The sequence below is a fragment of the Chiloscyllium punctatum genome, chromosome 6, assembly GCF_047496795.1.
Source record: "Chiloscyllium punctatum isolate Juve2018m chromosome 6, sChiPun1.3, whole genome shotgun sequence".
NCBI classification, from domain to species: Eukaryota; Metazoa; Chordata; class Chondrichthyes; order Orectolobiformes; family Hemiscylliidae; genus Chiloscyllium; species Chiloscyllium punctatum.
The window spans coordinates 134,321,359-134,348,224 of NC_092744.1; the positions used below are offsets into that span (position 1 = coordinate 134,321,359).

The 26,866-nt window shown below is 44.1% G+C and overlaps 1 non-coding gene across 1 annotated transcript; it reads left to right on the plus strand.

Moving 5' to 3' along the window:
- The first annotated feature begins 2,009 nt into the window (after positions 1-2,009).
- Positions 2,010-2,091, plus strand: trnas-gcu (transfer RNA serine (anticodon GCU)). Its single transcript has one exon. It is a non-coding gene; the product is annotated as a tRNA-Ser (tRNA).
- The last annotated feature ends 24,775 nt before the right edge of the window (positions 2,092-26,866 follow it).

Sequence of the window (26,866 nt, forward strand, 5' to 3'; positions counted from 1 at the left end):
GATCCAGCCTGCCCTCACCCAAAATAAACGCAAAACTCAGACACACTGTGATCAATGCAATCCAGGGACATCTTCACTCCGAGGCCATTGATTATTCCTAGGAGAAAGTTCGGACAGCAGATGCTAGAGATCAGAGTCTGGAGTGTGGTGCTGGAAAAGCACAGCAGGTCAGTCAGCATCTGATGAGCAGGAGAATCCACGTTTCAGGCATAAGCCCTTCAACAAGAATAAGGCTTGTGAGTCGGGACTGAGAGATAATTGGAAGGGATTTGGGGATGGGGGGATGGGGGAAAGCGGTGGTTGGATGAAGGTGAGGGAGAAGATGAAAGTTCAGAAGGAACAGTGATGTAATGGGTCCAGAGGGCGGTGCCAAGTTTGAGGCTTGGGACTTGTGGCAAGGGAAATGAGGAAACTGGTCAAATCCACACTTATCCCGTGAGGTGACAGAGTCACAAAGCGCACTATATGGCGTTCGTCCTCCAGGTATTGGGTGGTTATGGTTTTGCGCTGAAGGAGGCCCAGGACCTGCACACTTTGACGCAGTGGGAGGGGGAGTTGAAGTGTTCAGTCACTGGATGGTGAAGTTGCTGGGTGCGGGTGTCCGAAAGATGTTCTCTGAAATGATGTGCAAGAAGGTGTCCTGTCTCCCTACTGTCGAGGAGACCACACTGGATTCAACAGATGCAGTAGATGACATTCTAAGTTGTAGGTGAATTTCTAACTGAAGTGGAAGGATCCCTTGGGGCCTTAGACGGAGATGAGTGGAGTGGTGTGGTAGCTGCTTTTACCCTTCCTGCGGTGGCAGGGAAATATGCCAGAAGTGGGGTGTGTGTTTATTGGGGGTTGTAGACCTGACTAGGGGTTCGTGGAGAGAATGGTCTTTTCAGAATGCTGATAGGGGTGTGGAGGGAAATATATACCTGATAGTGGGGTCTGTTTGGAGATTGCAGATGTGGTGGAGTCTTATATGATTTATGCTGAGTTTGGTGGGATGAAAGTTGAGAACCATGGGATTCTGTCCTTGTTGCGGGAGGGGTGGGGTTTAAGGGCGATGGTGAGTGAAGTGGAGGAGATGCACTGGCGGGCATCGTCAAACACGTGGGATGGAGAACAACTTGGACTTTCTGAGGTGGAATTGGTCATCCTGGGAAAAAATGCACGAGAGGCGGAGGAATTAGGAATAAGGGATTCTGTATTTACACGAGGTGGGGTGGGAGGAGGTGTCGTATTGTTAGCTATGGGAGTCAGTGGGGTTTAATATATGTCTGTCATTGGTCATTCCAAGAAATGGAAGGGCTATGCCAAGAAGATCCAGGTGAATTTGAGGTCGGGGTGAAAGGTGTTGTTTGGTGAACTGTTCAACCTCCTCGTGGGAGCACCAAGTGACGCCCAACCCATTCATCAATGTAGCAGAGGATCAAGTGGAGAGAGGTGCCAGAGTAACTGGAAAAGACGGATAATTCCACATATCTGACAAACAGGCAGGCAGGTATAGCCCAGTCACATGCGGGTGCCCATGGCTACCCCTTTGGTTTGGAGGAAGTGGGAGGATTGGAAGGAAAAGTTGTTGAGGGTGAGGACCAGTTCAGCCAGCTGGATGAGGGTGTCTGTGGAAGGGTACTGGTTGGGATAGGGCGAGATGAAGAAACAGAGGGTATGGAGACTTTCGTCATGGCAGATGGATGTGCAGAGGGACTGGATCTCCAAGGTGAAGATGACGCGTTGTCGACCAGGGAAATAGAAGTCTTTAGTGAGATTAAGTACATAAGTGGTGTCACAAACGTAGGTGCGAATTTCCTGGACTGGGGAGACAGGAAGGTGTTGACGTAGGAAGAGATGAGTCGGGTCAAACAGGCGCAGGCAGAGACAGCAGGTCTTAGGAAGGAGGTAGAATCGGGCAGTGTGGGGTTCATGGACAATGAGGTTCGAGGCTGTGAATGGGAGATTCGCCAAAGGTGATTAGAGTGTGATGGTCTGGGAGATTATATCATACCCGTTCATGCATATGCGACGAGGTGGCCGAGAGGTTAAGGCGATGGACTGCTAATCCATTGTGTTCTGCACGCGTGGGTTCCAATCCCACTCTCGTCGCTATTTTCGGATTACCATACTGTCTTATTGGAACTCCAATGGTTAGTTTGTCTGCATCGACCAGATTATAAAACCTCAAAGAATAATTTGAGACTGATGCCTGAACTTAACGAAATGTAGACTGAAATGGGATAATGAAAAGGAACGCGATTTTCTTTTCCAAGTCAAGTTGCTGTGAACGTTAATCTGATGAAAGAGATCCAGGGAAACCAAATAACGAGAGATGCGATGTGCATCTTTAATGCTATGGGATTCTTAATGAGTGTTTTGTCACATGAAATCTGGAGCAGGTTGAGTAGAAGTGATTCATCTTGGTAGTAAGAGCACAGAGAGAAACCACAAAATAATAGAGATATTTCAAAAGGTGCAGGGGGTGGGTGTAGCAGCACAGAAAACTGGCTGTGAATGCACAGAAGAGAATTGCTGATGTGGGTGCCGTGATTGGCATGGACACACTTACACATTGATCTCGCCCTTTCCCCCTTGCTCTTGCCATTGATGAAGGCTGGATATAAGACACAGATAAACACAAGATGTGGGAAGCAAGCTCCCTCTCGTTATGCACACACTGGATGCATCACATTGAACTATGAACAACTGGAGAAATCAGCATGTTAACTGCAGGAAGTGAACGTAAACTGTGGATCAATAACCACAGATTAATGCAGCATAAACATCGAAAGTGTCTTTAAACGAATGTCATTAACAGACGTTTCGTTCTAATACCTAACATGGCTTTCATGGGAAACCAAGTCTCACAAACTTGATTGTGTTTTTTGAAGATGTAACAAAGAAGATTGATGAGGGCAGAGTAGAAGATGTGATCTATATGGACTTCATGGAGGACTGATTAGGAAGGTTAGATCTCATCGAATAAAGGGAGAACCATCACTTAGATACAGAACTAGCTCAAAGGTAGACGACTGAGGGTGCCAGTGGAGCGTTGTTTTTCAGACTGGAGGCCTGTGACCAGTGGAGTGCCACAGCGATCGGTGCTGGGTCCTCGACTTCTTATAATTTACATAAATGATTTGGATATCAGCATAAGAGGTACAGTTAGTAAGTTAGAGATGACACCAAAATTGTAGGTGTAGTGCACAACGAAATGGGTAACCTCAGATTACAACAGGATCTGGCCAGATGGGCCAATGGGCTAAGAAATGGCAGATGGAGTTTAATTCGCATAAATGTAAGGTGCTGCATTTTGGGAAAGCAAATCTTAGCAGGATTTATAAAAATAAGGATAAGGGCTTGGGAATGTTGCTGAAGAAAGAGACCTTGGAGTGCAGGTTCATAGCTCCTTGAAAGTGGAGTCGCAGGTAGATAGGATAGGGAAGAAGGCGTTTGGCATGCTTTCCTTTATTGTTCAAAGTATTGAGTACAGTAGTTGGGAGGACATGCTGCGGCTGTACAGGGCATTGGTTAGGCCACTGTTGGAATATTGCATGCAATTCTGGTCTCCTGTCTATTGGAAGGATATTGTGAAACTTGAAAGGGTTCAGAAAGGATTTCCAAGGATGTTGCCAGGGTTGGAGGATCTGAGCGTTCGGGGGAGTCTGAACAGGCTGGAGCTGTTTCCTCTGGAGCATTGGAGGCTGAGGGCTGACCTTATAGATGTTTACGAAGTTATGAGGGGCATGGATACGATAAATGGACAAGGTATTTCCCTGGAATCGCGGAGTCCAGACTTAGAGGGCATAGGTTTAGTGTGAGAGGGGAAAAATATAAAAGAGACCTAAGGGACAACGTTTTCACACAGACGGTGGTAGGTGTATGGAATGAGCTACCAGAGGATGTGGTGGCTGGTACAATTTCAACATTTAACAGACTTTTGGATGGGAATATGAAGAGGAAGGGTATGGAGGGATATGGGCCGGGTGCTGGCGGGTGGGACTAGATTGGGTTTGGATATCTGTTCGGCGTGGACAGGTTGGACAGAAGGGTCTATTTCAATGACATCTCTATGACCACATTTCAAGGTGGATGGCAACAATACCAATGTTGTTTTGAAATTTTACACAGTGAACAAGTTCAATTTAAATAATACAAATCACGTTCGCTCACACAGAATAAAACTGTGATTTCATTACAAGCATTGACCTTTTTAAGTAGCAGTTACTCAACATGAAAAATAAGATGTAATTTTTATTGAACATCCGTCAATTAACACCATTACCTTACTTCGGATTGACTGCAATATGCACATGCTAAATAAGGTTGAAGAAAGGAAGTATATTAGTATGATTCGGCGGTGATGAAAAATAATATTAGGTTTTCATGGTGCGGATATTCCACCAATGGCTCCAGTGGTGGAAATGGTCAGTGAGCAATATTTCTATGATGGTATAGAGGTGAGGGAGCTGACAGGGATGGGAGCTCCCACCTCATCTGGAGCAGCGTCTGTAGACATGGACCAGGGAGCATTGTGACATCAGACTGGGAGGTCCAACCACACCTAGAGCTGATTTTATTAACATGGACCGGCAGGGAGCATTGGCACATCAGACTTCGAAATCCAACCTCATTTGGAGCAGCATCGTTTGACATGGATCAGGGAGCTTTGCAAGATCAGTCTGAGAGCTCCACCCTCATCTGGAGCAGCTTTTCATGACATGGAGCAGCAGAGAGCATTGGGACATCAGACCGCAAGATCCAATCTCATTTGGAGCAGCTTCATTTGAAATGGAGCAGGGAGCTTTGCGAGATCAGTCTGGGAGCTCCACTCTCACCTAGAGCAGCTTTTAATGACATGGAGCAGCAGGGAGCATTGGGACATCAGAGTGGGAGCTCCAATCTTACTTGCAGCAGCTTCTATTGACATGGAGCAGCAAGGAGCAATGGAACGTCAGGTTGGGAGCTGCAACCTCACCTGGAGCAGCTTGTATATACATGGAAGAGGAGGGAGGATTGGGATATTAGGCTGGGGGAAAGGATATTCAACCAATTTAATCTGAAGTAAAATAAGTCTCAACACCTCAGATGTTAGTTGATTTATGAAGAATCTGTCGTGGGAAAAAAAAATTCTTTAGATATTGAAGTCAAGTCCTGGAAATATTCAGCTCAGGAACATGCATTAATATAGAGAGAAATGCGAGTGATGTTTCAGGTCTTTGACTTTTCTTTTCTGACCGACTCTACACTGGATTACATCACCAAAAGGACTTCTTCACTCATTTAATGTGACTTATTTCATCCAAATATGAACAGGTCATTGACGCAATCTAAATCTGAAAATTGTGGGAAATGCGATATTGTCATTAGGCTGGAGTTTACCTCGATTTATAGTGGAAACGCAGCAAAATAAGTTGAAATTTCCTCGATCAGCAGTGACCTCGTTGATTGGCCGATCAGATTGTGAATGGTAGTTTTATTTGAGGACAACTTGAAGTGAATAATTGATGGTGATTATGTTTGATTTTTGTTCGCCTTGGGACTGTTACTGTTATTGCTCATGTCCTTGTTAACACCAAAGGTCTGCAGAGTGTAAAATCTCAGCTGTGCATCTGGCCAGTGTTACAAAATTCATATGCCCGGCTACGTATCAGACGGTTATAGGTTCGAAATTTACTTGGCGCAAGAGCGTTGTGGAGATTCACAGTACATCCAAGCTTTTTTTTTGTTACACTGAGGTGGATAATATTTGGAATTTTCATCTCTACGAACGAAAATTATTTCACTGTCTTCGATAAGATAAACATTACCAAGGACAATCAGAGTTAAAAATCCCACAGCACCAAGTTTCATTGAACAGGCGTATTTGGAAGCAACAGCTTCTTTGTCAGATGGTTGACAACTGTTGGACTCTAATCTGGCTTTGCATGATTTTCAAATTTGTCCACCCCAGTCCAACATCAACACATCCAAGTCAGGGGTACCCTCGACACCACGAACGATCGGTTAAAGTCCAGATGATCTTCCAAAAGATCACGCACGTTGACACATATATCAAGTTTCGGCAGAAAGACACCCACCTGATGAAGGAGCGGCTCTCTGAAAGCTCGTGCTTCCAAATAAACCTGATGGACTATGCTCTGATGTTGTGTAATTTTTTACTTTGTCTACCCAACTCAAACACTGCCACTTCCATATCATAGAGAACATCAGGCATGTCCCAGCGCTGTCAGAGAAAACAATCCTGAAATAGCAACGCACATTGTTCATAGGTACGTTTCATTTTCAGATACCAACCCATTCAATCGCTGCAGCTTCTGTGTATGAAAAGCACAGAAAGGAAATAGCTGAGACTCAGTTTTGACAGTATTTTGACAGGACTCAGAGGAGAATGAAGTATGAACTGTCCGACTGCGCAGAGGGGAGGAAGGCACTTTTCCCTTCTTTCAAGGGCTAGGGTATTGACTGATCTAAGGCATTAAACAGATTCCTGATACAGCTGATCTCTCTGCGTCAGGAACAAGAAGTCCTGATTTTCTGAACGGTAATGAAACCCAGGCCACTCAGTTAAGGCGCCGAATACTAACAACTAGGCCACCAGGGATGAGGGCAGAAACTGTTGCACCGTTTCTTCATAACACAGTTTTAAAAATTGTCACTGCAGATATATTTCCCCCCAAAAATGAATGAATAATCAAGTGTTTACAGCACAGAAATGGGTCCCATCATCTCCCTTCCCAGCACCTGGTCTGTAACTTGTAAACTCTGATGTTTCACGTGTTCATCTCAATGCTGATTACCCTGGAAGGTTTTAATCTTGTAAGATGCAATGAATGGGATTGAGGTTTCAGATAGGAAAACTATGTTCACACCCAGTCGGGGAACTGAAGCCCGTTTTTACGCACATAATGAGGCACGCAGGCACATTTCCCCAAGAATGAAACAGGCCTCGGGAGAAAACAAACAAAAAGTAAGATTTCGCCAGCTTCGCTGATATTGTCCAATTTCAGACTTCAACACCAGTGTCTGGTTACAGCCAAGAAGGGAACCATCCAGCCTCTCACGTCCCAGTGTTCCTTGCCCATTGTTTCCCCATTACTCTGTAGTTTATACTGTCTCACCACGTTCTTGCAGTAAAACTAGATCGGTGCTCACGCCCGCTATTTCCTGTCCTGCCTAACGGTTTTCCTCAAGTTCTTGGACTGACAAACAGGAATGGGGTATTTCAAACACTCTTCTCGTTTACAAGGCCAGTGTTATCACCACTGAGCCAGCACATTGCCAGCTCAGAGATAAGGTCTCATACATTAGAAACTTCAATGCAACAGATGATTGGTTAGCCTCAGTGTTATAAGCCAAACAACAAGACTGGAATAGAGCCGAGGGCATCATGCACAGAAGGATGAGAGAATAGAATGATGAATCTCATGGTGTCCAGGGTGGTGTTAACAGAAATCTGCCCTGGTAGTATAGTGCTGAGGATTCAATGCATTCACTGTCATGGCATGTTAAATGTTAAAATTTACAGTAATCGATGTAAAATACTGCCTGATCCTTCGAAGCAGAATGATGTTGTGCAGCAGTCAGAACCGCTTCCCTGTATGTTACAGTTCCGCATCAGCAACGTCAGCTGCAAGTGCCTCACGTTCAATCAGTTTGAATGAAGAACGGAGGGGGCATCACTTAAATGGAAGGGGAATGGTGGTTTGTGAGAGTTAACTACATGCCTCGTGGAGCCAGGTTCAATGTCGAAACTGAATATCGGTTTTCCTGTTTACCTTGGTATACTGATCACTCCGGATCAATTATCCATATTATCTGCCATTTGTGATGTTCTTTGTTCATTTCACCTCGGTTCAGTGCTCCCGAGGGACCACGCTTTTTTAAAATTTGGCACGTTTTACCCAGGTCGGTTTTGCAGTTTCATATTAAGGCCGTCAATTTTAGGAACAGAAAGACAACATTTAGACCATCAAGTCTGCTCCGCTATTGAATGGTTTCATATCTGATCGGATAACCTTGAACTGCACTTACTTTCCTGTACCCATAACGCTTGGTGTCTGTGCGGTTTGAAGATCTGGTGATCTCAGCCTCATTACACCTAATGACACTTCCTCAACAGCCTTCTAGAACATAGAACATAGAACATAGAACAATACAGCACAGAACAGGCCCTTCGGCCCACGATGTTGTGCCGAACTTCTATCCTAGATTAAGCACCCATCCATGTACCTATCCAAATGCCGCTTAAAGGTCGCCAATGAATCTGACTCTACCACTCCCACGGGCAGCGCATTCCATGCCCCCACCACTCTCTGGGTGAAGAACCCACCCCTGACATCTCCCCTATACCTTCCACCCTTCACCCTTCTGCTACAAGAAATTCCACAGATCCAGAACTGTCTGAGATATGAAAAGCTTCCTCACCTCTGTTTTAATTTTGAGATCAGCATAATAACAGGAAGTTATAAATCAAACAACACCAGGTCATAGTCTAATAGGTTTAATTGGAAGCATTAGCTTCTGGAGAGCTGCTCCTCTCTCAGGTGTTCGTGGAGTACACAGTTATAAGACACAGAACGTATAGCAAAAGTTTACAGTGTGATGTAATTGAAATTATGCATTGAAAAATATCTTGATTGATTGTTAAATCTTCTATCTTTTAGAATGACCATGTTAGCTTCACTTCTTTCTTATGTAATTTGCAAAACTTTATTTGAAAGTCACATTCTCAGGTGAACTTTAACAAATAGTGTCAGCCCCGATAATATTTTGAAGGTGTTAGTCCCTGTGTGCTGTGTCCGTGCCATAATGTTTAGGCTGACGCTAATCTCCGCACAATGGTTAGCACTGCTGCTTCACAGCGCCAGAGACCCAGGTTTAATTCCCGCCTAAGGCGACTGACTGTGTGGAGTTTGCGCATTCTCCCAGTGTCTGTGTGGGTGTGCTCCGGTTTGCCCCCACAGTCCAAAAATGTGCAGGTTAGGTGAAGTGGCCATATTAAATTGCCCGTAGTGTTAGGTGTAGGGGAATGGATCTGCGTGGGTTGTGCTTTGGCGGGTTGGTGTGGCCTGTTGAACCGAAGGGCCTGTTTCCAAACTGTAAGTAATCTAATCTAAAAAAAAACACGCTGCAGGCAAGGATGTTTTGAGGCATGGTACATTGGTGAAACCGAGCAAAGGGTACAGCAACAGATGAATGGAACTGCACATCAATCACAGACAGTTGTGCCCCTTCCCAGCTGGACAGCACTTTCGTGGTCCAGGACATTCGACCTCAGACCTTCAGGTGACAATCCTCCAAGGCGGACTTCGACACAGGCAGCAGCTAAATGGGCCCGAGCAGAGGCTGTGCGCAAATTTCGGAACCAATGGGGATGGCTTCAACTGCGACCTTGGGTTCATGTCACAGTACAGGTGATCCCATTGCCCTATCTCCACACAGCGACCCTCCTACACATACACACACGGTCGCATATATACGAATGTGGGGTGAATTTGTACTTGCAGAGTTACATTGCACTTTGGTCAAAAACTGCATGAATCCATGTCAGTCTCTGGTAACTCATTTTATAAAATTAGAATCAGTCTAAACATTATGGAACAGACAACAGCACACTGGGACTGACACCAATTCTTCAAGCATACCTGAGAATGTAAGTTTAAAATAAAAAGTTTGGCGCTTTACAAATGAAAGAAGTGAAGCTAACATGGTTATTCTAACAGATGGGAAACTTAGCATAAATGAAGTTATTGTTCAACGTACACTTTCAGTTCCATTACACTGTAAACTTGCGCTTTAAATTCTGTGTCTTTCAACTGTGTATTTCACAACAACCGGATGAATGAGCAGCAGTCCGAAAGCTAGTATTTCCAATTTAACCTGCTGGACTATAAACTCGTGTTCTGTGATTTTCAAATTTGCATCCCCTAGTCCAAAACCTGCATCTCCAAGTCATTCGATCCAAGGCATTCTGGTCACAGAACCAACCTTTGGTCATTCAACTTATCAAATCCTTGAAAAAAACTGAATGTTTCAGTAAGCATTATTTCTTGTCGTACTGATTCTGAGCAGGCAAAGGCAACTGATTTCAACGTTTATTTCCATTTGAACTCATCTCCGATATGAAATTCTCACTGGCTCTGACAGCACTGATATCTTTGCTATTTTGTAATGTCAAGAATTCATGTTCAATTTACGACTTTCAAAAGGAACAACAAATATTTTCCCCTGACTGGAAATCAACGTTGGGAAATAGCAGTGAGACAGCTGAATTTGAACACTTTCGCACCAAGGAAGAGATATACAAAGTTTACAAATTTTCTTGGTGACTTTGTTTTTGCCTTATTGGTTCAGTTGAAATTTGACAGTCATTGAGTTTTTAAAAGCATAGCGAGAGGCTATTGCATCATTATCAGTCATCAAACATCTGGCTTTTAAACACAGTTTCCCGGAAGTGACTCATCGCCTGGTGTGTTCTAACATTTCAAGTTTTCAATTAAATTGTTATTCAATTTCTTAAGTGCTTAAGTGGAACAAAAACACCTCTGTGAACTAACAGTTCTGAGAGTGAAACTTTTTCTCAGATCCGTTTGTCAGTTTTCCTCAAGTTACTGTGGAAAATCTTTCTGTACTCACATCGGAAGTGGTTTACCCTGTTTCTTCTTCAGCTCTCTTCTTCTTTCTATTAAATGGTTTAGATTCCAAATACAGACACACGGTGCAGGTTGCAGAAGTCACGTGTTTGTACTTTCACTGACATTGTCTCGCCGGGAGCTGCAGGCCTTCCCCACGCTGATTCAGACAGCACCGTCCTTCATGTGACATGCCCCGTGAAAAATGGAAGGACAGGCATTAATAACCCGCGCTTTAGATATTAGCGACAGTTTTAAAACATTTGCACTGCCCCAGAGAGGAATTGAGCTCGTATCTCCCACATAACATGCGGCGACACGAACCACTATACTACCGAGGACAACAGTTTCAAAGGAGACCCCTCAGCCCGTTGTGACTCCATTTGTCAAAAACAACTGCTTAACGACTCGAATCGTTTAGCCCATAGCCTTATAGTTATTGGCAGAACATATTCACATCTGAATATTTCTTCAGGTTCTCAGGGTTCCTGCCTCCCTGACCCTAACAGACACAGTGTTGCAAATTCCAACACCCGCCGGCCTATAACGCTTTTCCACACATCTATTTAAACCTTTATGTCTTTCTCATTAAATTTCTGCCCCCCTGTGATCGATGTCTCCGTCGATGGGAAACGTTACTTTCAGTCTACCTTATCCACACCCCTCATTATTTTGTACATCTGAAGCCTGCCTTCTCACAAACATCTCTGCACCGTGACAACCAACCTCAGTCTATCCTGTCTCTCTTCATGACCAAACGTCTTCAGCCTAGACACTATCCGAGTGAATCTTTTCTGCAGCTTTCCCAGTGTGATCACATCCCTGGACTTACGTGAACTACAGACAATTGTCGAGGTAGAGTCAAATGAACCTTTTTTTAACATTCTGCACCAGCATGTAGTGTGGCTCTGCAGCATATATTGCCTCGCGGTCTGGAGTCACATGGAGGCCAGCATGGAGAGCTGATTTTTTCCCTCAAGGCCTTTAGTGAAACCGATGGGCTTTTCAGACAACGGGTTTAGCGTATTCTTAATTGGAAGTATTTCTTGCATTTATATTCTAGCACTGGCGTGGTGTGGTGAGAATTGAACCCGTCTCACCAGAATGTGACCTGGCCTCTTGTGTTAACAATCCAGCGATAATACCAGTAGGCTATTGCAGAAAGCAGTCATGGCTGATCTTTTTCAATAGAGCCTCTTTTCCCCAATTATTCTCTGTGTCCATTTATTGAGCCTCACGCTCCAATAATCTCTGGCCCATGTCAGTAAAAGCTGCTAAAAGAGAATTGATCTCACAGCCACGATATCCAAACGGATCGAATGATTTGAAGGTGCCAATGAAGAGATTGGCGCATGGTCGCCCAGCAACAGTGAGTGCAACGGCACAGACTGGATGGTATCAACGTGAAATTGTATGTTAGATTGTGCAATGCCTCAGTCAAATGGGACGAGGGACGGAAAAGAGAGTGAGGGCCAGTGGGAGGGAGGGACATCTTCGAGAACTTTTGGGTTTAAATCCTGATACATGAAACGCTGAACTATCAGAGAACGACATTCGATGGAAAACAAATCATCACCTCGGAGAACATTATTCTGTAAAAACTAGTTATTTCTTACCGAGTTTCATCAAAAGTAAAACTTTGAGAGAACTGACCGCTATGATGTGGATTCAATGCGAAGTTGCGGCAATCATAACGCAGAAAACGAAATACTAAATGGCTCCAGCACTCCACAGACCACACTTGCAAACTGCAGCAAGTATGGTAGCAGACGAAATGTCAGGAAGAATACACAATATCAGGACTTAGCGACAGGCATGTGGCAACTCAGAATGGGCTGAATTTTTAACTTTAACGCCCCCAGAGTCTGTGGAGATTCCATGAATGAGAGTATTGAAGAATGGGATTAATGAAACTCTCCAAACTCATGGGACAGATCAGGACATTGTTGAAACGTATGCTTCAATAGCATCATAGTTTAACATTGGCCACTTCATCACTTTGCCCACACAAGGCAGTACCAACTGCTTCACGCAATCAGACTTAATTCCAGTTCCAGACCCGATATTAGGGAAACTGGGTGAAGCAGCCACGAAGATCCAATTGGAAGTTGGGATGGAATGACGGGAGAGCGGCGTGTGTTTTTCAAGGTTGGGACTGGTCCTGGTCAAAAGCGGGGCGAAAGGGAATACTTGCCCCCATTTGTAATATTATAGCCATAAGCAGTACATGTTGCTGATACAGCCAACAGGCGTATCTAAATCGTCTTGAATCTTTAACTTTGGAGTATCAATGTTCGTAATTTCATGTTTCTATTTGGATCAGTGTTCGTGACATTGGCAGTTGCAGCTGCTTATGTTTGCATCAGCTCAGGATCAGCTTATTGCTCCCAGTAAATAAGGCAACCTGGAGAAGGTGGTGTTGTGATTATATTCTAAACGAGTCATTCTTGGGCACTCAGACATGTTAAAGTTCGACGAATAAAACCTGGAATGGAAGCCTGACCACAGGAACAGAGAAGATTCCTTTAATTTCCTGCAATCTTATTCATACATGTCGCTTATACAGGGAATGCTACCATCTTTACCCAATCCTGCCTACTTGTGACTCCAGGTCCAGAACAACATGGCTGAACCTTAATCCGAGAATGCCGACACTTTGGTAGGCTGGCCATTCGGCCCATTCCAGTCGACACCATCCCTCCGAAACACATCCTATCAGACGTGGCCACACTCCATAACTATTCCGTTCCTCTTCATTTCCCAAGGCTGATCCCAATACCCCTCACACCTTCAGATTGTGGGAGGAAACTCACACAAGCAAAGAGAGACTGTGCAAACTGCAAATAATCAAACAAGACAGGGATCGAATCCATGCCTCTCATGCAGCGAGGCAGCAGCGAATCAGGATGAACAACAAATGCTGTCCTGACCAGCGACATCCACACCCTGTTGGTATATCAGGAAGAATAAAAACATATTCATAACATGGACAACAGGACTTACGTCTGTGTGGACATGATTTGAACCAATCGTTCACCCTGTGTAGATACAAAGACACCGATATCACAGAGAAACCAGCGCAATGCGGGATTCAATTACCTGCTGCAGTTGAAACTCATTTACTCAGTCAAACTATGGACAGACTGTTAAACAGTCCCGTGTGTGGGAAAGGCTCAATGAGCAATAAAAACTCCAGAGTAACCAGCAAGATTACATATCCCAGAAAGAGATCAATTAAACTGTCGATGCTGCTGTTAATCCAAACCAGCTTCCAGTTTCATACCGTCAAAGTCATAGACTCACGCAGCATGAAAACAGGTCTTTCACTCCTATCAGTTCATACTGTACATAATGCCAAACTACACGAGTCACATCTGACGGCTCCTGTAATTGCTGAGTGTTACTAATGCCCTTGTAATATTACTACTGCATTGTTAATATGAATGTCCAGATATAATTCTATGGACAGCAGTTCAAATCCTGACATGGCAGATGCTGGAATGTTATTTCAATAAATACCAAGAGTTGAAGAGTCTAATGATGATGTTGAATCAGTTGTTTTAGATCTGATTCACTAATGCCTGATAGGGAAGGAAACTGCCATACTTATCTGGTCTGGCTGGTATGTGACTCCAGATCCATAATATCGTGGTTTATTCTGAACTGCCTTCTGGGCAATTAATAATGGACTCGGCATAAATGAATAGCTTTTTCTCTAATCCCACGGAAACTTTCCAATTCATTTATCGATCCAAATATCCTGTAATTGTTGTAAATGTACTTTCAGTCATCACTGTCTCAGAAAGTGAATTGCACACATAAACCATCCTCTGTTAAAAAAAAAGCCTCGCATGTCTTATCTTAAATCTCTCTCTTTTCACCTAAAGCATTTACCCTCTCGTCTTGAAGTGCCCCTCTTTGGAGAAAAGACAGTTACAGTTAACTCTATCTGAACTCTCAATAACTTATAAATTTCTATCACGTCACCTTTCAACCTCCAGTGCTCAAGTGAAAATATTCTCAGCCTTTTCCAGTCTTTCGTTATAAGTCGAAACTTCCCAACGATCAATACGCTGGTTTACCACTTCCAAACCTACTCCAGCTGAATAATTTCCTTGCTATAAGTGGGTGACAAGAACTGGACGCAGTATTCCAGAAGAGGCCTCACACAATGTCCTTTTCAACATCAATGTAACATAGCAGCCCCTACGCTCAAAGGACTGTGCAACCGCGAGGGTGGAGAAATAAACGGGAGGACTGGGTCTGGGAAGAATTCAGCTGAGCGTGCAAGAGGTGGATAGAGTTGGGGTTAAAGGTGATAGGTCGGAGAAGAGGGTGAAGAGGATAGGTGGTAAGGAAGATAGACAGGTGGGACAGGTCAGCAGGATGGCGCCACGCTAGAAAGTTGGAACTCGGATAAGGTGGGCGTGGGGAGATAAGGAAACTGGTGAAGACCACGTTGATGCCTTGAGATTGAAAGGTTCCGAACTGGAAGATGAGGCATCTGGTGGTGAGGGAATGGCGGTGGAGGAGGCCCAGGAACTGCATGTCCTCGGGAGAGCCGGGGGGGGGGGGGGGGTGTGGGGCGGGGGTTGTTGATGTTTTTAGCCATGGGGTATTGGGGTCGAATTTTGCGGGTGCCCTGGAAATGTTCTCTGAAGCACTCTGCGAGAAGGTGTATGTTGGCCCCAATGTAGAGGAGACCACATCGGAGCAACAGATGCAATACATTACACGTGTGGAAGTGCACATGCACGTCTGATGGATGTGGAAGGCTCATTGGAGCCTTGGAAGGATGTGAGGGGGAAGATGTGTCTGTATGTTTTGCAATTCCTGCGGTGGCAGCGGAAGGTGTCGCGAGTGGAGGTTGGGTCATTGGAGGGCGTGGACTTGACTAGGTAGTCGTGGAGGAAACAGTCTTTGGGAAAAGTGGATAGGGGTGGAGAGGGAAATATATCCCTCGAGGTCAGTGTTGCTGACACCCTTTACAAACCCACTGATTCCACAGCTATCTGGATTTTACCTCCTCCCACCCCACCTCTTGCGCAAATGTTACCCTGTATTCCAAATTCCTCCACCTGAATCGCGTCTGCTCCCAAAGGTTCAGTTCCACCACAGAACACACCAGAGAGCCTTCATGTTTAAAGACCGGAACTTCACCTCCTATGTGGTTTAAAATGCCCTCCAACGCATCTCATCCATGTCCCGTACATCCACCCACAAACCACACACCTCCAACCACAATAAGAACAGAACCCCCGGCCCTCACCTTCTATCCCACCAACCTCTGCATAAATTACACCATCCTCTGACAGTTTCGCCACCTCTAAACGGATCCCACCACCAGGGATATGTTCCCCTCCCTACCCCTCTCCACATTCTGCCAAGACCATTCGCTCTGTGACTATCTCGTCAAGTCCACGCCATCCAATGACCAACACTTCCCTCCTGGCACCTCTCCCTGTCACCGCAGGAATTGCAAAGCCTGCATTCACATCTACCTCCTCATCTCTGTACAAGGCTCTAATGGAGGCCTCCACATCCATAAAAGTTTCTCCTGCACTTCCACACATGTCATTTCTTGTATACGTTCCTCCCAGTGCGTTCTCCTCTTAGTTGGAGAGAGGAGATGTGTTCTCACAGGGCACGTCAGAGAATATCTCCAGGATACCCGCAAGAATCAACCCCAGTGCCCCCTGGCCAAACATTTGAACTCCCTCTCCCACTCTCTCGAGGACTTGCAGGTCCTGGACCTCCTGTATCGCCACTGCCTCACGACCCGATGCCTGGAGGAAGAAAGCATCATCATCCGCCTCGGGTCCCTTTAACCCCATGGCATCAATTTGGACTTCACCCGTTGCCTCATTTCCCCTCCGCCTACATTACCCCAGTTCCCACTTTCCAGCTCAACACCGTCCGCCTGACTTGTCCCATCTGTGCATCTTCATTCCCACCTATCCAGTCCACCTTCTTCTCTGCCATATCATGTTCACCCCCCACCTGCATTCACCTACAGCACTCTCCGCTACCTTCTCCCCAGCCCCACATTCTTCCCATTTATCTCGCCGTCCCATATGCTCCCAGTCTCATTCCTGATGAAGTGCTTTTGACTGAAACGTTCATCGTTCCTGCTCCTCAGATGCTGCTAGACCTGCTGTGCTTCTCCAACACCAGTCTAATCTTGAGGGGAAACATTTGATTGAGAGGGTTTTCGGCTATTTTCTATTGTTGACCACAGGCTGTGGATGATAGCAGAACATTAGCAACCACCAGGTCAGGGAACAGCTAAAGGACTGAGCACAAGTCTGGTCACGCATAAATCAACATTTTAAAAAAAAGTAAGATAAAAGATGGAAAGCTGAAGTATGCAACTTTGCACATCAAGACCGTTTCACCAATGAGTTTATCACTGATTCCTTTCCAAGTCAGAGTGCTATGGGCCTTGGAGGGTAATTTGAAAATGGTGGCGTTTCGTTACATCTTCCAACCTTGTCCTTATAGTCAGTACAGCTGTTGAGCTTTGAAGGTTCTGTCAAAAATGCACGAATGACTTACTCCAGTGCATCTTGTAGTTCGTGCACTCTGCTGCAATTGTGCCTTAACAGTGAAGGGAATGAATATTGCAGGTGTTGAAGAGGGTACACTCAAGTGACTGCATTGTCGTGGACGTGTCCAGTTCCTTAAGTGTTATTGAAGTTACACCCATCTCGGCAAATGGAGAGAGTGATGTTCCACGTATTGCAAACGATGTAGGATTCGCGGACCAATGAGTTTAATTTATAATCAAAGAATGTCTCAAGAACATGTTGTTGTCCAAGTGTTTATGTAACCTGTTTCTATCCGTTTTTTTCCCGAAATACTAGTTCTGTGGAAGATTACAAGGGGTAATTTGTTTACAGTAAAGCCATTGAATGTCCGTGGGATATGATTAGATTGTCAGAGTTAGCATTACTCTATTTCGTCCTTGTGTGGACCAATCTGATTCCAGTCCCTGTCTGATTTCAAGTTCCAATTCCCGTCTGTGCTTGAAATTTCAACCGTTTCTTCGCATAAATGTCTCCACCTGCCTTAATAATGTATAAGGACGCTGCAGGGGACAGCAGACATTTACAGACATGTTGTCAACACTGGATAAAATGGAGGAAGTGGAATGATTGGTTAGGCTGGGATTATTCTCCTTGAAACAAAGGAGACGGAGGGGAGCTGTATAATCACATAATAACATTTATAAAAGTTCAATATTCATGGGATCTTGACAGGGTAGTTACGTGCAGGTGGTTTTTCCTCTGGTATGAGGAGAGTACCGGAGGACATGAACTCAGAATTAGATATTACCCATTTAATTCAGAAATGAGGAGTAATTTCTTTGCTCAGGGGCCAGTGAATCGGTGTAACTCCTTACCGAAACTATTGTTAAGGCTCAGTTGTTGTGTATTTTCAAACTGTGCCAGACAGATGTTTAAACAGAGGCGATAAAGCTTTGTCAAGGCAATGCTGGAGAATGGAGTTGAGGATTATCAGATCACCCATGAGTTCGTTGAATGGTGGAGCAGACTCGATGGGCTGAATGGCCGACTTCCAATCCTACATCATTTCATCTAATGCTTTATTTTATTGATACCTTTAGAATTCTGAGGGGATGGGCTGAAGTGATAGAAAAGGTTTCTCAAACTGTTCAGACAGATCAGGAACTAGGCTCATAAGCTCATGAACAAGAAATGTGCTGTGGCCTGGAGACAACAAATGGCACTGGGCACATCACAGATGGGCATGTGCAGAAGTCATGTTTGCTAAAGAAAATTGGTGGATCTTATATTGTTGCCAACTTGGTGATCACGCTGGATGATGCATCACGGTATGATTTACACACAAAAGGTTGTGAAAGAATGAAAGATTCGTTTCATTGCAAACGTTTCTGCAGTTCCAATTCCAATTGACTGTTTAAAATACTGATCAGAACGCTGTGTGGAGTATTACATTAAAATTCACAATCCCACTGGATAAAATATTGCGCCCGATCTCTGCTTATTTGTGTCACTTTCATTCGATGTAAATTCATAGAAAGTCAAGATGGAATGAAAGGAGGAAAGAAACGTTTGCACTCCTTTTCATTATCCCAATTTAACTTTCAACAGAATCAAATTGCTTTATTTCGACCTTGATGTCGTATCGATTTGTCATAATTCTCCGGTGCAATGAAAGGCAAGAGCAAGATTCTCCATCCAGTGTACACTAAAGATGCGAGGAACAAAGGGAAATCACAGTTGCGTTTGATAGAAGTAACATCTGGAGTCGGATTCAAATCCGCACATGCGCAATGGAAGAGCAACCCATCGCCTTAACCCCGTGGCCACTTCAGCCCATTGCAAAGGGGCTCGCATGTCACCCTGTCAAGATCACATATGGTGCACCTAGGCGATAAGAAATTCCCTGAGCGGAATTGAATCCATAGCATTATGTTTTTGCTTTCAGTGGAATAAAAATACCAGCAAAATCCTAGAATTTATCTCGTCCTTGGAAGGAATACCTGGTCCTTGATTCATTCCGTGTCGGTACTGTCTCAGAATGAACCAGCAAACATGAAATTCCCGTCACATTCACACGCACATTTAGTCTTGACACATAATTACTTCAGACAGTTTCTCTCTCACGTGAAGAAATATATATGGAGAGAGAAGTGAAGGTGATGTTTTAGCTCGATGGTCTTTCTCATATGGCTGAACCTGAACTGGGTAAAATTACCGGAAATGCAGTGTTGTCCGTTTCATTTGAGTAATATTGCTTCAACTTTACTCTGTTCATTGCAATGATCTGAAGTAAAATGGATTTATGTGATTGGAATGTTTAATGTTGCATTCAATTTTGATCCGAATTTATTTCAGCTTAAAGAAAATACTAATGAGAAAAACAGAAGGTTAAACTACAAAACAAGATGTCAGTTTTGATGCTCAGTTACGTTGGCAGATTTCATTCTGATCCCATCATTTCTTTGTCCGACATCGATGGATTTGAAAGCCTGACGTTCAGAAATTTACGAACTTGAAAGAGTCAATTTACCACCTATTTACACTCTCCAAACCTCAAATACTCTGGAAAACTTCCATTCCGTTTTGCTTGGTTCAGTGTCAAATTTTCCAAAACACAAATAAATAAAATCCCATCCCCACTAAACGCTGTCAGCATCGTCTCTAATGTCTTAGCACCCCAGTAAACGGTGGCAGTGTCCTCTCTGATAGAATCACAGATTCCCTACAAGGCAGAAATTACAGTTCAGCCAATCGAGTCTGTGAGGACACTCTGAAGAGCATCTCAACCAGACCGAGCTCCCGTCTCTATCTCCGCAGGCTTCTGGCTTGTGATTTCAAATAAACCTGCTGGTATAAAACCTGGCATCGTGTGACTGCTGACCTTATCAATCCGTTACCCATGGCTAATTCACTTAACTTAATGAATTCACTCCCTGATCACATCATCGCAATTTAACACGGCCAATCCACCTCACCTACAGACTTAACAGCAGTGCGTACCACTGAGCAAATGTACCATCACATTGATCACTACCTGTATCATGTGTAATGGCTTTACACACTGGTAACTCAGCCTGGTGAAAGCAAGCTGCGCCCACCAACCCGAATTCAATCCATCCAAACGCTGTATAACCACATTAGTGCAGCTGTAAATGTTTCTGCACTCATATCTGAATGAGTTCACTCTGTTTTCGTCCTCAGATTCCTGCTTTAAAAAAGCATATCTGTCAGGAACATCTCTATATAATGGTTTTCATTACAACACAAACGCAATGTGTAGTTTGCAGAAGTTACGTCTTTGCACTTTCACTGACACTCTCTCCCCAGGAGCTGCAGTCCGTCTCCACGCTTATTCAGACAGCACTGTCCTTGCTGTGACATATCCAATCGAGAATGGAAGGCCAGGTATTAATAACCTTCACTGGGGAACAGAGCGATAGGTTTAAAACATTTACTATGTCCCCAGCGGAGAATTGAACTCTGTGACAGGCGGGACACTAACCACGATACTGTGGAGGACAACAACATCGAAGGAAGCCTTTCAGCCTGTTGTGGCCGCACTTGTCCAACACAAATGCTAAACGACCTGAATCAAGTTTTCCGTTATTTAGCCCATAGTCTTTTATGTTTTGGCATCACAAATTCACATCTGAATTCACTGTTCGATTCTCAGTCGTAGGAATTAGAGCGCGATTTTGAGCAAAATTTGAACAGGGAATTTTACCCCATGAGGTAACACCAAATTATGTGGTTACTTTGTTGTTTACCTCATTTGTGTGTTTTGCCTCATTGAGGATTTTGAAGTTATCCCCTCTACACAAAAGTTCCATGCATTTGCACCATTATACAAAAGATGCAGTACAATAACACCCAACGCTGTTTCAGTCTTCTTGAACAGATATTGACCCTTGGAAACAGCACTATGAACTCTCCTCGAGTCTGGAAAATAATTTGCTACATTCCCATTTGTATGGCTCTTTTCATTACATCAGCTTCTGTTCTTCACAGAATCCGATTCAGCAGATCTTGTGACTGAGTCATTTCTTTGTATGTGTTCAGATAATGTGAGCAGAATATCACAGTCCATAACTCAGAGGTCAGACCATACTCAGGGAACCGTACTCTGCTCTAGATCATTTCATGAACACCAGGAAGAAATATCTATGATCTTCAAAATTTACTAACCTGTTTTTCAGAAGCAAGATAAACAATTCCAGGTTTCTGCTTTTGTTGTCACACAGACCAAGATTGTAAATGCTGGAACCAGTTGACTCTGTCCGCTCTCCCACATCCATTTTCTCCCCAGGAAGTGTTAAAGATGATGGTCTGAATCAGATTCTTCGAAAAAGAAGAATCTCTTTATCCATTGATTTCTGGTTTATGGGCCCACCAGGCTCCCGCTGGGCCTCTGTGTTAGCGCTGATCACAGTGTTCAGCTTTTTTGTAGCAAGTACCTTCGAGGATGACATCACAAGATATTCTCTGTTACTGTACGAAACTCTACCAATGGAGACAGCTCTATCAATGGAGGCAGCTCAGTCTGCTGGGATGGGATAATTTCTGCAGTGCGTCCTGCGGATCAGATACAGTGCACTTTATCATTCAGATCATATAGAGTGTGAGCGCTCGAAAAGGTCAAGGGAGTTTTCCCCACTGGAGTTTATTGTAGGTGGAACAATACCAGCAGCAGCACCCTAACCCAGGAAAGAACTGTCTCAGAAGTCCATTTGGCAAGTTTACTTTTCAGACTCTGGTCACCATGCTCCACGGGCCCTGCAGCCTGTAGGCAATAAGCACAGTGAAGTTGGTGGTGGATCCCAAAATGAAGCATAATTCCCCATTAATATCTCCAATAAAATGGGGGTGGGGGGCATTGTACGAAGGTAGACAAAATCCAATACCAAAGCAGGTAATAATCTCCTTGAGTAAAATATTTGCAACAGTTTTAGCAGTAGCGTTGGAAGTGGGGTAAGCTTCAACCCATCAAGAAAAAGAAATCGACAATGACCAAAACATACTTATAGTGCTGACACCTGTGCAACTCAATGACGTCTTTAAACATCTTTTGCAGCTGGCATTAAGTAGTCAGAGGTCGACCCACTCTTGTCAAAGAACATAGAAAGTACAGCACAGAACAGGCCCTTTCACCCACTATGTTGTGCGGAGATTCAATCCTAATGTAAAATATAGTAACAATCAACACACCCCTCAACTCACTGCTATCCATGTGCAAGTCTAGAAGTCGCTTAAATGTCCTCAATAACTCTGCTTCTACCACTACCACTGGTAAAGCATTCCATGCTTTCACAGCTCTCTGTATTTAAAAAAAAACTACTTCTGACATCTCCTTTATACCTTCCTCCTAATATCTTCAAACTATGAGTTCTCATACCAGTCAATCTTGCCCTGGGGAATATTCTCTAGCTATCGACTCTATCTATTCCTCTCATTATTTTGTACACCTCTATCAGGTCTCCTCTCTTCCTCCTTCTCTCCAGAGAGATGTCCGAGCCCATTCAGCCTTTTCTTTTCATAAGGCAAGCCCTCCAGTCCAAGCAGCATCCTGGTAAACCATCTTTGCACACTCTCCCAAGCCTCTGTATCTATCCTATAGTAGGGCGACCAGAACTGGACACAATATTTCAAGTATTGCCTCACCAGGGACGTGTAGAGCTGCAGCTAAACCTCACTGCTCTTAAACTCTATCCCCCTGTTAATGAAAGCCAATATACCATATGCTTTCTTAACAACCTTATCCACTTGTATGGCAACTCTGAGGGATCTATGTACTTGCATATCCAAATCCCTCTGTTCCTCCACATTGCCACGAATCCTGTCTTTAATCCTCTGTTCAGCATTCGAGCTCCACCTTCCAACATGCATCACTTCGCATTTATCCAGGTTGAATGCAATCTGCCATTTCTCAGCAAAGCTCTGCATTCTGTCTATGTCGCGCTGTAGCCTACAGTAGCCCTTTATACTATCGCTGACACCCCCAAACTTTGTGTCATCTGCAAATTTACTAACCCTCCCCTCAACCTCCTCATCCAAGTCATTTATAAAAACTACAAAGAGCAGCTGTCCAAGTACAGAGCCCTGGGAGACCCCACTCAACACTGTCGTCTAGGCAGAATACTTTCCATCTACAGCCACTCTCTGCCTTCTGTCAGCCAGCCAATTCTGTGTATATCTATTTAATGCCTGGAAACAGAGTGTTGATGGAGGATTGTCTTTTTATGTCTGATTAATGGTCGGTGATAGTGGGGTGGTGAAGGGTTGTGTGTGTGTTGTATCTGCTAAATGACAGGAGACAGACTCGTGCGATCGAAAGTTGTGTGTGTGTATTTCTGTGTATGTCTGCTCAATGGAAGGATAACAGGGCTGTGGTGGAGGGCTGTCTGTTTTTTTTTCTGTGTCTGTCTGTTTAATGCTGGTGTTAGGGTGTTGGTACAGGGATGTGTATGTTTTTCTGTTAGTATCTGCTTAATGACAGGAGACAGACGAGTGGTGGTGGAGGGTTGTGTGTCTCTGTTTCTCTGTATATCTGATTAATTGCAGGAAACAGGGTGGCGGTGGAGGGTTCTGTATGTATGTGTGTTTCTGTATATATCTGTTTAAGGGCAGGAGACAGGGTGATGGTAGAGGGATGTGTGCGTGTTTTTGTGTATATCTGTTTTAAGGGCTGGAGAGAGTGTGGTGTGGAGGGTTGTGTGTATGTGTTTCTGTGTATATCTGATAATCGGCAGGAAACGGGGTGGTGGTCGAGGGATGTGTGTGCGTGTGTGTTTGTGTGTTTGTGTATATAACTGCTTAAAGGCAGGAGACAGGGTGGTGGAGAGTATAGTATCTGTATTCCTGTATCTATGCGCTTACTGGCAGGAGACAATGGTGGTGGTGGAGGGTTGTGTATGCATGTGCGTTTTTGCGTATATCCATTTAAGGTCAGTAAGCAAGGTGTTCATAGAACATAGAACATAGATCATTACAGCGCAGTACAGGCCCTTCGGCCCTCACTATTGCGTTAACCTGTCATACCAATCTGAAGCTCATCTAACCTAAACTATTCCATGTACGTCCATATGCTTGTCCAATGACCACTTAAATGTAATTAAAGTTAGCGAATCAACTACTGTTGCAGGCAAAGCATTTCATACCCTTACTACACTCTGAGTAAAGAAACTACCTCTGACATCTGTCCTATATCTGTCACCTCTCTTTTTAAAGCTATGCCCCCTCGTGTTCGATGTCACCGTACTGGGAAAAAGGCTCTCCCTGTCCACCCTATCTAACCCTCTGATTATGTTATAAATCTCTATTGAGTCACGTCTCAAACTTCTTCTCTCCAACGAAAATAGCCTCAAGTCCTTCAGACTTTCCTCGGAAGACCTTGTCTCCATACCAGGCAAGATCCTAGTAAACTCTTCTGCACCCTTTCCAAAGCTTTCACATACTTCTTATAATGTGGTGACCAGAACTGTACACAATTCTCCAAGTGCGGCCGCACCAGAGTTTTGTACAGATGTAGCATAACCTCATGGTTCCAGAACACGATCCCTCTATTAGTGCCTTCTAAACAACACAGTCAACCTGGGTGGCAACTTTCAAGGATCTGTGTACCTGGACACCGATATCTCTTTGCTCATCTACACTCCCAAGAATCTTATCATAAGGCCAGTACTTTGAATTCCTGTTCCTACGATCAAAGTGCATCACCTCACACTTGTCCACATTAAACTCCATTTGCCACCTCTCAGCGCAGCTCTGCATCTTATCTATATCTCTCTGTAACCTACAACATCTTTCGTCACTATCCACAACTCCACCGACCTTAGTGTTGCCTGCAAATTTACTAAACCACCCTTCTACTCCCTCATCCAGGTCGTTTATAAAAATGATGAACAGCAGTGGACCTAACACCGACCCTTGCGGCACATCACTACTAACTGGACTCCAGGATGAACATTTCCCATAAACCACCACCCTCTGTCTTCTTTCAGGAAGACAATTACTGATCCAAATTGCTATATCTCCCACAACCCCATTCCTCTGCATTTTGAACAATAGCCTACTGTGGGGAACCTTATCAAATGCGTTGCTGATATCCATATACACCACATCAACCGGTTTACTCTCATCTACCTGTTTGGTCACCTTCTCAAGGAACTAAACACGGTTTGTGAGGCACTACATAACCTTCACAAAACCGTGCTGACTATCCATTATCAAATTATTATTTTCTAGATGATTGTAAATCCTATCTCTTATAACGTTTTCCAACACTTTACCAACAACTGAAGTAAGGCTCACTGCTATATAATTACCAGGGTTGTCGCTACTCCCCTGCTTGAATCGGGGAACCACATTTGCTATCCTCCAGTCTTCTGGCACTTTTCCTGGAGACAATGACGATTTAAAGATCAATGCCAAAGGCTCGGCAACCTCCTCCCTGGCTTCTCAGAGGATCCCAGGCTTATCTATTTTAACACTCTGCAGGATTTCTCATACCTCTTCCCTGTGAACCTCAATCCAACCTAGTCTAGTTGCCTGTATCTCAGTATTCTCCTCGACAACATTGTCGTTTTCTAGAGTGAATACTGTCGAAAAATATTAATTTAGTGCTTCCTCTAGCTCGACCGACTCCTCACACAACTTCCCATTAATATCCTTGATTGTCCCTAATCTTACTCATGTCATTCTTTTATTCTTTAAATACCTATAGAAAGCCTTATGGTTTACCCTGATCCTATCAGCTAATAACTTCTCATGTCTCCTCCTGGCTCTCTCTTTAGGTCTTTCCTGGCTACCTTGTAACCCTCGCTTGCCCTAACTGAGCCTTCACATCTCATCCTAACATAAGCCTTCCTCTTCCTCTTAACCAGAGATTCCACTTCCTTTGTAAACCACAGCTCCCGCGCTCGACAGCTTCCTCCCTGCCTGCCAGGTACATATTTATCTAGGACACTCAGGAGCTTTTCCTTGAATAAACTTCACATTTCTAATGTGCCCATTCCCTGAAGGTTCCTTCACCATCCTATACTTCCTAAATTTTGCCTAATCGCATCGTAACTGCCGCTCCCTCATCTGTAAATTTCGTGGAAGGTTGTGTGTGTATATATCTCCATGTATAACTGTTTGATGACAGGACACAGGGTGGTCAAGTAGATTTAAGTGACTGTCTGTGTGTGTGTGTGTTTGTGTGTGTGTGTGTGTGTGTGTGTGTGTGTGTGTGTGTGTGTGTTTGTGTTTCCGTGTATATGTGCTTACTGGCACGAGACAGTTTGGTGTGTTTTTGTGTATATCTGTCAAATGGCAGGAAGCAGGGTGTTCATGGAGTTGTGTGTGTGCGTGTGTGTGTGTGTATGTGAGTTTCTGCATATATCATTTTCATGGCAGGAGACAGGGTGGGGGTAGAGGGTAGGTTGTCTGTGGTTCTGTGTCTATGTGCTTACTGGTAGGAGACAGGGTGGTTGTGGGGTGTGTGTATGTCTTTCTGTGTATATCTGTTTAATGTCAGGACACAGTGTGTTGGTGGGGGGGAATGTTTGTCCGTGTGTGTTTTATTTCCTGTGTATGTATGTATAATGGTATGTGTTAGGTGGTGGTGCAGGGTTGTGTGTTTTTCTGTATATATCTGCTTAATTACAGGAGACAGACTGGTGGTGGTGGAAGGTTGTGTATGTGTTTCTGTGTAAAATCGATTAATTGCAGGAAACATTGTGGTGG